Source organism: Conger conger, chromosome 4 (assembly GCF_963514075.1).
Source record: "Conger conger chromosome 4, fConCon1.1, whole genome shotgun sequence".
Lineage (NCBI taxonomy): Eukaryota > Metazoa > Chordata > Actinopteri > Anguilliformes > Congridae > Conger > Conger conger.
In genome coordinates, this window is record NC_083763.1 from 1,221,399 (window position 1) to 1,233,898 (window position 12,500).

Below are 12,500 nucleotides of genomic sequence, written 5' to 3' on the forward strand. Positions count from 1 at the left end.
ATCGTCGTGAGAAAGGTCAGCAGAAGAACTCTAGCGAGGGGGAAATGGACACCAGGGCCTGAGTATTAATCACCAGGGTGAGTATTAATCACCAGGCTCTGAGTATTAATCACCAGGGCCTGAGTATTAATCACCAGGCTCTGAGTATTAATCACCAGGCTCTGAGTATTAATCAGCAGGGCCTGAGTATTAATCACCAGGCTCTGAGTATTAATCACCAGGGTGAGTATCAATCACCAGGCTCTGAGTGTTAATCACCAGGGCCTGAGTATTAATCACCAGGCTCTGAGTATTAATCAGCAGGGCCTGAGTATTAATCACCAGACTCTGAGTATTAATCACCAGGGCCTGAGTATTAATCACCAGGCTCTGAGTATTAATCACCAGGGCCTGAGTATTAATCACCAGGCTCTGAGTATTAATCACCAGGCTCTGAGTATTAATCACCAGGCTCTGAGTATTAATCACCAGGCTCTGAGTATTAATCACCAGGGCCTGAGTATTAATCACCAGTCTCTGAGTATTAATCACCAGGGCCTGAGTATTAATCACCAGGGCCTGAGTATTAAACACCAGGCTCGGAGTATTAATCACCAGGCTCTGAGTATTAATCACCAGGCTCTGAGTATTAATCACCAGGCTCTGAGTATTAATCACCAGGCTCTGAGTATTAATCACCAGGGCCTGAGTATTAATCACCAGGCACTGAGTATTAATCACCAGGCTCTGAGTATTAATCACCAGGCTCTGAGTATCAATCACCAGGCTCTGAGTATTAATCACCAGGTTATTTGGCAGAATGATGTGATTCATGGTGACACGGTGACACCAGCCCCACAGGAAGCAGAAATAATTAGAGGAAGTGGTCAGAGCTCAGAGCAGGCTCCACAGGGACCTCTCACCTGTGACACAGGGGCACAGAGACCCTCCGTCCAACAGAGGCTAACAGAGTGCTGGGCAAACCATGCGTGTAACACGAAAATGAGGCAACAAGGGCACACACACACACACAGACACACACAGACACACACGCACGCACACACAGACGTGCACGCACACACAGACGCACACACACACACACACACCCACACACACACACACAGACACACAGACGCACAGACGCACAGACACACACACGCACACACAGACGCACACACACAGACGCACGCACACATACATGTGTTGGCAACATTATAGATCCCTCTCTGTCCAATCCCTGTTTCCAGAATGCTGGAACACTGTGTTGGGAATGCTGTAATCAGCGTGAAGTTGTAGACCCCTCTCTGTCCAATCCCTGACTCGGGAACACTGGAACATCACGTTGGGAATGTTGTAATCAGCGTGAAGTTAAAGACCTCTCTCTCTCTCCAATCCCTGACTCGGGAACACTGGAACATCGTGTTGGGAATGCTGTAATCAGCGTGAAGTTATAGACCCCTCTCTCTCCAATCCCTGACTCGGGAACGCTGGCATGGTTTCACACGCACGCAGAACTAATGCGCCGGGCGTGTGAATATTCATCAGACACACTGACACACAGTGAGCAGGACAGAGAGGGAGCCTCTCCTGTAATTTCACACCGCTGCGGCTAATTTAATCAGCGCGCCACTTCAAAGACAACGTTAATGTGGAGCGCTCCAGTGAATTAAACAGAGCCGTACAGTAACCCTCTTTACTAAAGAAAAAAAGGCAGAAAACATCAGTCTGTGAGCATGCTTGTTTTTTATTGCGCATTGTGTTGTTGTGTGGGTGGGGCAATTGATCTTAATTTTCATTAAAGTCACTCGTAGTTCAAGAACAACATATTTTTCTTATTACGGGTTGTTTTCTACCTCTGAATGACGAGAATACAAACAGGTTTTCCGGGTAGAAAACTTCCAAGCCACTGAACACACTGAAGTCCCAGAGATCAGACACACCCTCAGAAGTATAGAGGTGGGGGTTGGAGAGTTATGAATCTGCTTCTGTATTTATTAGCCTGCGCTGAATAAGCAACACAATAAACACGTCTGATAAAAGCCCCTCAGCTTGTCAGACATCACTTATTAATTTGACTGGAGTAGCGTTTGCCTAAAGAAGAAGGAGATGCATTATTCAATCGAGAGGCTCTCTTCCACATTTCCACAGCAAAGGATTTTCAAAACAGGCTCCTGTAATCCAGTTAGGCCCCGAAATATTCTCCTGTTTTCACAATTTTCATGCTCTGGGGTGTTGCGAAAAAGACAATGACAGTTTGCGAGATTGGTTTCCTGCATTCTGATTGCTGTAGCAACTCCTGTCATGCTATAGCTCAGTAGCTGGTCTTACCTGGTTGGATCCTCACCTAAATAAGATCATGACTCACCCAGAAGAATAACTGACCAGTTTATTACCAGAGTACGTTCCCTGAGGACGGGCTGACAGACGGAGAATCAGCCTGGACAGCTCAAAGTGGGTTTCCCTGAACCGTTGTTTTAGACTGACACATAAACGACACAAAAACTGTTGAGACAACAGGAGAGCGGGTTTATTATGCCACCCATTCTCCTCCTGCTGCGGAGAACAGTGTTCTGGCACTTTCCGAGGTTCCTGCCCTTCAAGGAGAGCTCCCACTGGGATAGTGCTTAACTACCCGGGAGAAGATCGGGAACGCTGAGCCCCCCTGAGAAACGGCTGAAACAGAGTGCTGAGTCTTTACACACACAAACACTCTCTCTCTCACACACACACACACTCACACACACACACACACACACACACACTCACACTCACACACACTCACACACACTCACACACACTCTCACACTCACACACACACACACTCACACACACACTCACACTCACACACATTCACACTCACACTCACACTCACACACATTCACACACTCTCACTCACACACACTCGCACATGCACTCACTCACACACTCACACTCACACTCACACTCACACTCACACTCACACTCACACTCACACAAACACTCTCTCTCACACACACACACACACACACACTCACACTCACACTCACACACATTCACACTCACACTCACACTCACACACATTCACACACTCTCACTCACACACACTCGCACATGCACTCACTCACACACCCACACTCACACTCACACTCTCACACACACACACACACACACACTCGCGCTCGCACTCACTCGCACATGCACTAGCACATGCACTCACACACACACACACACGCATGCACACATGCACACATAGAGAGTGTGTATGCGTGTATGTGTGTTTGTACGTGTCTGTCAAAACAAACCTGGGTTAAAATACTTATTTGAAAGCTGAAAGGCTGACAACCTTTTCACACCAGAAAATCCCTGCAGATTACAGACAATATGAAAGGAGGCAGTCTAAGTGTACTAGTGCATTCACCCGTACATCAAGAACAAAACATGTCTCCCTCTCCCTCTCCCTCTCCCTCTCTCTTCCTCTCTCTCTCTCCCTCTCCCTCTATCTCCCTCTCCCTCTCCCTCTCTCTCCCTCTCTCTCTCCCTCTCCCTCTATCTCCCTCTATCTCCCTCCCCCTCTCCCTCCCTCTCTCCCTCCCCCTCTCCCTCCCTCTCTCCCTCCCTCTCTCCCCCTCTCTATCCCTCTCCCTCTCCCTCTCTCCCTCTCTTCCTCTCTCTCCCTCTCCCTCTTTCTCTCTCCCCCCCTCTCTCTCTCGCTCTCTCTCCCTCTCTCCCCTCTCTCCCCTCTCTCCCCTCTCCCCCCCCCCCCCCCACGGGAAGCTTAACTCAGAAGAATTCCTCTCCGGACATCCATCCTCCAGGTCATTCCAGGCCGCAGACCTTAAAAAGCAAAGAGCCAAAATCCTTCCTCTCCAGTCGTGTGTTCAGACTGAACCCAGCCTGGGGAGAGAGCTACAGCCCGGCACCTTCTGTCTGTCCGTCTAACAGAGCCATCGCAAAGTCCAGTCCTGGAGGACCGCAGTGTCTGCAGGTTTAATTGCTAGTTTTTCTGTTCTTTTCAGCAAATTCAGACCCAGTAGACGGAGACTTTGGGCTTCCCAGCCCTGACCTATACCAGGCTGCCGTACTTCCTAAAACCACAGTGCTGTAACGTCAGTAGATAAATAACTTGCTGAGGAATGTAAAAACTTGTCGTCCTCCACTGCAGACAGGCCTGTCAGTGAGAAATGAAGAGTAAGGGTGTTGTTTCACGCGTTCTGTTTTCTGAAATAGAGACAAGCACCTCTTAATGTCTCAAACCTACAAATAAAACATGTCTGTCACTAGTGCAGTGTGTTCCGTTCCCCCTTGGAGGCAGGGCGGAGGTTCAGAAGTGGCTCAGAGCAGACCACGGAAACCGAAAGAAATGAAGTTTCAAGTAAAAGTTATTTGGATTGAAACGGGAACATATATATTTTTTTCATCATAAAAACGTTAGATCCCATAAAGTGGAAACTGTTTTCATTTGTGGATAAAGCTTTTTAAAATTCTAAGCTGTACTACTGCACAGCAACAGCAGCAGGAAAGCAACTGTAAGAAACAAACTTTCACTTGTTTAATTCAAATCCTTGTCAAAACAATATGGGAGTCGGTAGTGAAAAGCACAGCGTACGTCAGCCACAGAGCTGACGGGTAACACTTCCTGTGCCGGCTTCACTTCCTGTGACGGTTTCCCACTTTATAGAGGATTAAAAGCGGCCTTGGCTGAATTAGGGAGTCATTGATGAGCTGTCTCTCAAACAATAGGCTCTGTTTCACTGCTGTTCGATTGCACATTAGACCTCCAATCTTTAAATAAATTGCTTCAAGATCTGCTCAATTCAGCCTTTAATTAGCACTGTCCTCCAGGTCCCTCAGCGGCGTTTGATTGTGCTGTGAGCGACTGTATCTCCACGCCGTTTGATTCTGCTGTGAGCGACTGTACCTACACGGATTTACACCTGCAAATGACACGGCTGAGCGCCCAGTTCAGCTCGGAGTGTCGGCTCTGTTCCCTCAGCCCACACCCTATTTAGACATAACACTGGTTCAGCATTACACTGACGGTGACATACAATTTAGAATTGATTTTTTAAATTACAAGCATTTGCAAGATGTAAATTTGAAAAGCTTTATCAGAAAATGTGTTGAGGCTGCATCCTACATGCATTCCTGGGAGGATTTGATTTACATTTTTTCCCCTGAAAACTCAGTGTCTAATACTGCGCTCCTCATATTGTGAAATACATCAACATATTTAAGCCAGCACACAGCTGAGAGCTCTGTTCAGACAACGCTGGAGAATCCAGCCTCGCCTTCTGAAAGGGATTGAGATTGTTCCCATCGATAGATAAAGTGTGAAGAAGTGTTATTGCTAGAGCTGGTATTTCAGTTTTTAAGTGAAAGCCTGGTGTCGCCTCGTCGGTTGAAGCCAGCGCGGTCGACAGCAGCGGCTGACGGTTATCAGCGAGGCGGTGAGGTCAGCTGACCACGCTGCTGAACGTGAGAGGGATCGCATACGAGGCCGGACTGGGCTGAATAACAGCAGGGTGCGGGGTGGGGTCTGCAGGAGAGGACCAGGGCAGGGGGCGGGGTGGGGTCTGCAGGAGAGGACCAGGGCAGGGGGCGGGGTGGGGTCTGCAGGAGAGGACCAGAGCAGGGGGCGGGGTGGGGTCTGCAGGAGAGGACCAGGGCAGGGGGCGGGGTGGGGTCTGCAGGAGAGGACCAGAGCAGGGGGCGGGGTGGGGTCTGCAGGAGAGGACCAGAGCAGGGGGCGGGGTGGGGTCTGCAGGAGAGGACCAGGGCAGGGGGCGGGGTGGGGTCTGCAGGAGAGGACCAGAGCAGGGGGCGGGGTGGGGTCTGCAGGAGAGGACCAGGGCAGGGGGCGGGGTGGGGTCTGCAGGAGAGGACCAGAGCAGGGGGCGGGGTGGGGTCTGCAGGAGAGGACCAGAGCAGGGGGCGGGGTGGGGTCTGCAGGAGAGGACCAGGGCAGGGGGCGGGGTGGGGTCTGCAGGAGAGGACCAGAGCAGGGGGCGGGGTGGGGTCTGCAGGAGAGGACCAGGGCAGGGGGCGGGGTGGGGTCTGCAGGAGAGGACCAGAGCAGGGGGCGGGGTGGGGTCTGCAGGAGAGGACCAGAGCAGGGGGCGGGGTGGGGTCTGCAGGAGAGGACCAGAGCAGGGGGCGGGGTGGGGTCTGCAGGAGAGGACCAGAGCAGGGGGCGGGGTGGGGTCTGCAGGAGAGGACCAGAGCAGGGGGCGGGGTGGGGTCTGCAGGAGAGGACCAGAGCAGGGGGCGGGGTGGGGTCTGCAGGAGAGGACCAGGGCAGGGGGCGGGGTGGGGTCTGCAGGAGAGGACCAGGGCAGGGGGCGGGGTGGGGTCTGCAGGAGAGGACCAGAGCAGGGGGCGGGGTGGGGTCTGCAGGAGAGGACCAGGGCAGGGGGCGGGGTGGGGTCTGCAGGAGAGGACCAGGGCAGGGGGCGGGGTGGGGTCTGCAGGAGAGGACCAGGGCAGGGTGCGGGATGGGGTCTGCAGGAGAGGACCAGAGCAGGGGGCGGGGTGGGGTCTGCAGGAGAGGACCAGAGCAGAGGCTGGTCTCAGAATGCAGAGGCTGCAGGTTTGATTCCTCGGGGCACAGTAAGAAACTGAGCCTCCAGTACATATCCAGCAGTATAAAACATGCAACACAAATGTAATCTGTGCACTATAACTGTATCTGTACACACACAAGGTCCTTATTTTTACTTATAACACACCATAACATAACAACATGACTTGACAGGCCATTCAGCCCAGCAATGCTCGCCTTTTCCTACCACTAAAGTTTACCGAATGTTTAGTTTGCCTAAAAGCTAAATAGTATCTAGTGCCGTATCAGGCCTGGTCTTGAAAACCGCTAGTGTTTCTGCCTCCACTACACGTCCTGGTAAGCTATTCCCCTGCATAAATAAAGTTTAAATAATTCAAAATGAGAAGTGAAAAACACAGAGTGTGAAACCTGATCCCTGACAAAACCCTCAGAGCGCCGGGAACACAGCCAGCTTCAAACAGAAGATCCTCCGCTGGGCTGGGATCAAACGCCCTGCCGTTAAACGCAGCGCTAGCAGAGAGAGACACGGACTTTCCATTAACGAGCCGCAGAGTTAATTAATGCAGAGCACTGAGGATATTCTGTACAACTTAATACTGGTGAGTAGTCCGCAGGGAGACGCTGTGCAGAAGAGCCCATCATCGCCCCTCTGAGTGTTCGGCAGGCCCTGCCATCGGCTGGCCGGTTTAACACAGCTGAATTTATCACCCTGCCATGCGACCCCACGCGTTCACGCTCTTCACAAAACAAAAACAAGCGAAGAGAGACTCCAAACGGCCGTGGAAGCGGAGAAGGGCGGAGTTTATCACGGGCCACATGCTGTCAGCGTCTGTGCTCCTCCAGCCTGCCTCGTCTCCGCTCAGGAGAAGAAAACACGGCTAAATGTTTTCGGTCGCCGGCTCCTCGTTCCCTTTCCTCCCTGGTTCACTGGCCGTCGTGAAGGCGACTCAGCAGAACCCTGACCTTTGACCTCCGCTGCCTGTCAGACATTTTGTTCAGAGGTAAACTCAGACCTGCGACGTGCCCTGGAAGTTTGGGACACGGCCATGCCTGAGAAAGAGCACGGAGCTTTCATATTTACGCCTTCCCTCAGAAACACAACTGCCTTTCAGCATTCAGTTACTGAAGTGTTCAGCAGACCACAGCGAGATCTTTTTTTTTTTTTGGCATATCCAGCCAAATATTTGAAGGGAGACAAACCAATTTCTCTCTGCAGTATGAATACGCATTAGAATAATCGTTCGGGGAGAGTGAAGGGGGAACGGGTCACACCGGTTTCTTTGGTTTTACAGTGCCCGTTTACTCATCAACGAATCACAGAGACATTCCAGTCTTATTATCGCACTGTTAGTTACTAATGACAGACATAGCAGAACCTTTTATATACTTACAACCATTACTAGTTCTACTACTATTGTAAGTACAAGTAGTGCTGCTCCTAAATGCTGCTAACATCAGTACAATGATGATGACAAGTGCCATTCCTACTTTCCTAGTGACTGTAAGACAAATACAGCTAAAAGTGCTACTACTACTACTGGACCACAACAACTACTGCTGAAACTACTGCTATTACTATTACTACTACTACTACTACTACTGCTACTGCTAATACTACTACTACTGCTAATACTAATACTAATGCTACTACTGCTACTGCTACTACTACTGCTAATACTGCTACTGCTGCTATTACTGTTGCTATTACTACTACTACTACTACTACAGCTACTACTACTGCTGCTATTACTGCTACTGCTACTACTAATACTGCTACCGCTACCACTAATATTACTACTGCTGGTGGAGTGGGGAAGGGGCGTATCTGAGGAGGCCCCAGCAGGGGGCGCTGTCCCTCCCTGATCCAGCTGTTAATTACATCACTCTTAATTAGCACAGCTCCGACGGCCAGAAAAATGCTCAAGGACCCTGCTTCGCACACGTAATCTTTCTGTTACCGTACGGAAGATGAAGGCTGAGAATCGAGCAGGTTTATGGCACATGGAAGAACGTCTGTGATCTTATAACTCACTCTGACCCTGGAACAGGGCGCAACGGGGGCCTGAGTCGAAATAACGAGACCATCTGGTGAGTGGAAATTCACCACACAGCGCCCGCCATCCCTGGAGCTGCTCCCTAAAACTGCCACGTCCAATTAGCGCCGTGGTGCCACGGCTTATGGGTATTTATGGACAGACGCCACTGTGTTTGCAAATCTGCAAATCACAGCTTATCCAAAAACAAGTTGTGTTTTCATCCGCGGGAATCAAACCCAGAAATAAACACACACGCGCGCGCGGGCTTCGTCACACAGCGCGTAATTAACGAGCCTCTGGAAGTTTAATTAATGGAGAGCACACGTCACAGGTGGAAGTGAAGGCCGGGGCCTTTCTCCGCTCGCCCGCGAGGACAGGCACAGACGCCCCAGGAATGCTAACGGACACGGTGCCGCTACCGCTAACGGTCCCTGAAATTAATCAGAATAAACACGTAAAGGCGCATGAATACTAATGCGCTGCACTGGCGTATGGAGCCGGTGCGCAGGGGCGTGGGCGCTGTGTCCATGTTGCTGCAGCTGATGCATTATTTAACCCAGCGTAGCAGGGCGCCGGTGCGCTGTCCTCAGTCAGCAGCGGTGAGGTCCGCTGTGGAGCCGGACCGGATCGCAGGAGGGAGCCGAGCTTAAACCCCCCCCCAGCGCTCCGCTCCCAGCCTCACCGTGGAGCTCAGGTCATTCCTGAGACCAAACTCTGCACATAAGAAACTAAAGGAAGGAAAGCCTGGCAGTGAGGGTGTCCTTACAAAACGCGCTCATTTTGGGTCATTTTGGCTGGTAATAATATGCGGATGATATGGTGGCAACACTGGGGCTTGAACCATCAGCCTTTCCGGGTCCCAGTCATGTACCTTAGCCACTAGGCTACAGGCTGCCCCAGTCATGTACCTTAGCCACTAGGCTACAGGCTGCCCCAGTCATGCACCTTAGCCACTAGGCTACAGGCTGCCCCAGTCATGCACCTTAGCCACTAGGCTACAGGCTGCCCCAGTCATGTACCTTAGCCACTAGGCTACAGGCTGTCCCAGTCATGCACCTTAGCCACTAGGCTACAGGCTGCCCCAGTCATGTACCTTAGCCACTAGGCTACAGGCTGTCCCAGTCATGTACCTTAGCCACTAGACTACAGGCTGTCCCAGTCATGTACCTTAGCCACTAGGCTACAGGCTGTCCCAGTCATGTACCTTAGCCACTAGGCTACAGGCTGTCCCAGTCATGTACCTTAGCCACTAGACTACAGGCTGTCCCAGTCATGTACCTTAGCCACTAGGCTACAGGCTGCCCCAGTCATGTACCTTAGCCACTAGGCTACAGGCTGTCCCAGTCATGTACCTTAGCCACTAGGCTACAGGCTGCCCCAGTCATGTACCTTAGCCACTAGGCTACAGGCTGCCCCAGTCATGCACCTTAGCCACTAGACTACAGGCTGCCCCAGTCATGTACCTCAGCCACTAGGCTACAGGCTGCCCCAGTCATGTACCTTAGCCACTAGGCTACAGGCTGCCCCAGTCATGTACCTTAGCCACTAGGCTACAGGCTGCCCCAGTCATGTACCTTAGCCACGAGGCTACAGGCTGTCCCAGTCATGTACCTTAGCCACGAGGCTACAGGCTGTCCCAGTCATGCACCTTAGTCACTAGGCTACAGGCTGTCCCAGTCATGTACCTTAGCCACTAGGCTACAGGCTGCCCCACTCATGTACCTTAGCCACTAGGCTACAGGCTGCCCCAGTCATGTACCTTAGCCACTAGGCTACAGGCTGCCCCAGTCATGTACCTTAGCCACTAGGCTACAGGCTGCCCCAGTCATGTACCTTAGCCACGAGGCTACAGGCTGTCCCAGTCATGTACCTTAGCCACGAGGCTACAGGCTGTCCCAGTCATGCACCTTAGTCACTAGGCTACAGGCTGTCCCAGTCATGTACCTTAGCCACTAGGCTACAGGCTGCCCCACTCATGTACCTTAGCCACTAGGCTACAGGCTGCGCCAGTCATGTACCTTAGTCACTAGGCTACAGGCTGTCCCAGTCATGTACCTTAGCCACTAGGCTACAGGCTGCCCCACTCATGTACCTTAGCCACTAGGCCACAGGCTGTCCCAGTCATGCACCTTAGCCACTAGGCCACAGGCTGCCCCAGTCATGTACCTTAGCCACTAGGCTACAGGCTGTCCCAGTCATGTACCTTAGTCACTAGGCTACAGGCTGCCCCAGTCATGTACCTTAGCCACTAGGCTACAGGCTGTCCCAGTCATGTACCTTAGCCGCTAGGCTACAGGCTGCCCCAGTCATGTACCTTAGCCACTAGGCTACAGGCTGCCCCAGTCATGCACCTTAGCCACTAGGCTACAGGCTGCCCCAGTCATGTACCTTAGCCACTAGGCTACAGGCTGCCCCAGTCATGTACTTTAGCCGCTAGGCTACAGGCTGTCCCAGTCATGTACCTTAGTCACTAGGCTACAGGCTGCCCCAGTCATGTACCTTAGCCACTAGGCTACAGGCTGCCCCAGTCATGCACCTTAGCCACTAGGCTACAGGCTGCCCCAGTCATGTACCTTAGCCACTAGGCTACAGGCTGCCCCAGTCATGCACCTTAGTCACTAGGCTACAGGCTGCCCCAGTCATGTACCTTAGCCACTAGGCTACAGGCTGTCCCAGTCATGTACCTTAGCCACTAGGCTACAGGCTGCCCCAGTCATGTACCTTAGTCACTAGGCTACAGGCTGCCCCAGTCATGTACCTTAGCCACTGGGCTACAGGCTGCCCCAGTCATGTACCTTAGCCACTAGGCTACAGGCTGTCCCAGCCATGTACCTTAGCCACTAGGCTACAGGCTGCCCCAGTCATGTACCTTAGCCACTAGGCTACAGGCTGCCCCAGTCATGTACCTTAGCCACTAGGCTACAGGCTGCCCCAGTCATGTACCTTAGCCGCTAGGCTACAGGCTGCCCCAGTCATGTACCTTAGCCACTAGGCTACAGGCTGCCCCAGTCATGTACCTTAGCCACTAGGCTACAGGCTGCCCCAGCCATGTACCTTAGCCACTAGGCTACAGGCTGCCCCAGTCATGTACCTTAGCCACTAGGCTACAGGCTGCCCCAGTCATGTACCTTAGCCACTAGGCTACAGGCTGTCCCAGTCATGTACCTTAGCCGCTAGGCTACAGGCTGCCCCAGTCATGCACCTTAACCACTAGGCTACAGGCTGTCCCAGTCATGTACCTTAGCCACTAGGCTACCGGCTGTCCCAGTTATGTACCTTAGCCGCTAGGCTACAGGCTGCCCCAGTCATGTACCTTAGCCACTAGGCTACAGGCTGCCCCAGTCATGCACCTTAGCCACTAGGCTACAGGCTGTCCCAGTCATGTACCTTAGCCACTAGGCTACAGGCTGTCCCAGTCATGTACCTTAGCCACTAGGCTACAGGCTGTCCCAGTCATGTACCTTAGCCACTAGGCTACAGGCTGCCCCAGTCATGTACCTTAGCCACTAGGCTACAGGCTGCCCCAGTCATGTACCTTAGCCACTAGGCTACAGGCTGCCCCAGTCACGTACCTTAGCCACTAGGCTACAGGCTGTCCCAGTCATGTACCTTAGCCACTAGGCTACAGGCTGCCCCAGTCATGTACCTTAGCCACTAGGCTACAGGCTGTCCCAGTCATGTACCTTAGCCACTAGGCTACAGGCTGTCCCAGTCATGCACCTTAGCCACTAGGCTACAGGCTGCCCCAGTCATGCACCTTAGCCACTAGGCTACAGGCTGCCCCAGTCATGTACCTTAGCCACGAGGCTACAGGCTGTCCCAGTCATGTACCTTAGCCACTAGGCTACAGGCTGCCCCAGTCATGTACCTTAGCCACTAGGCTACAGGCTGTCCCAGTCATGCACCTTAGCCACTAGGCTACAGGCTGTCCCAGTCATGTACCTTAG

General features: G+C 52.4%; 1 protein-coding gene across 1 annotated transcript in view; it reads right to left on the reverse strand.

The window, feature by feature from the left end:
- LOC133125964 (inactive N-acetylated-alpha-linked acidic dipeptidase-like protein 2) overlaps positions 1 to 12,500 on the reverse strand; it is a 259,589-nt gene that overhangs the window by 49,268 nt on the left and 197,821 nt on the right. The gene's annotated exons all lie outside the window — the stretch shown is intronic.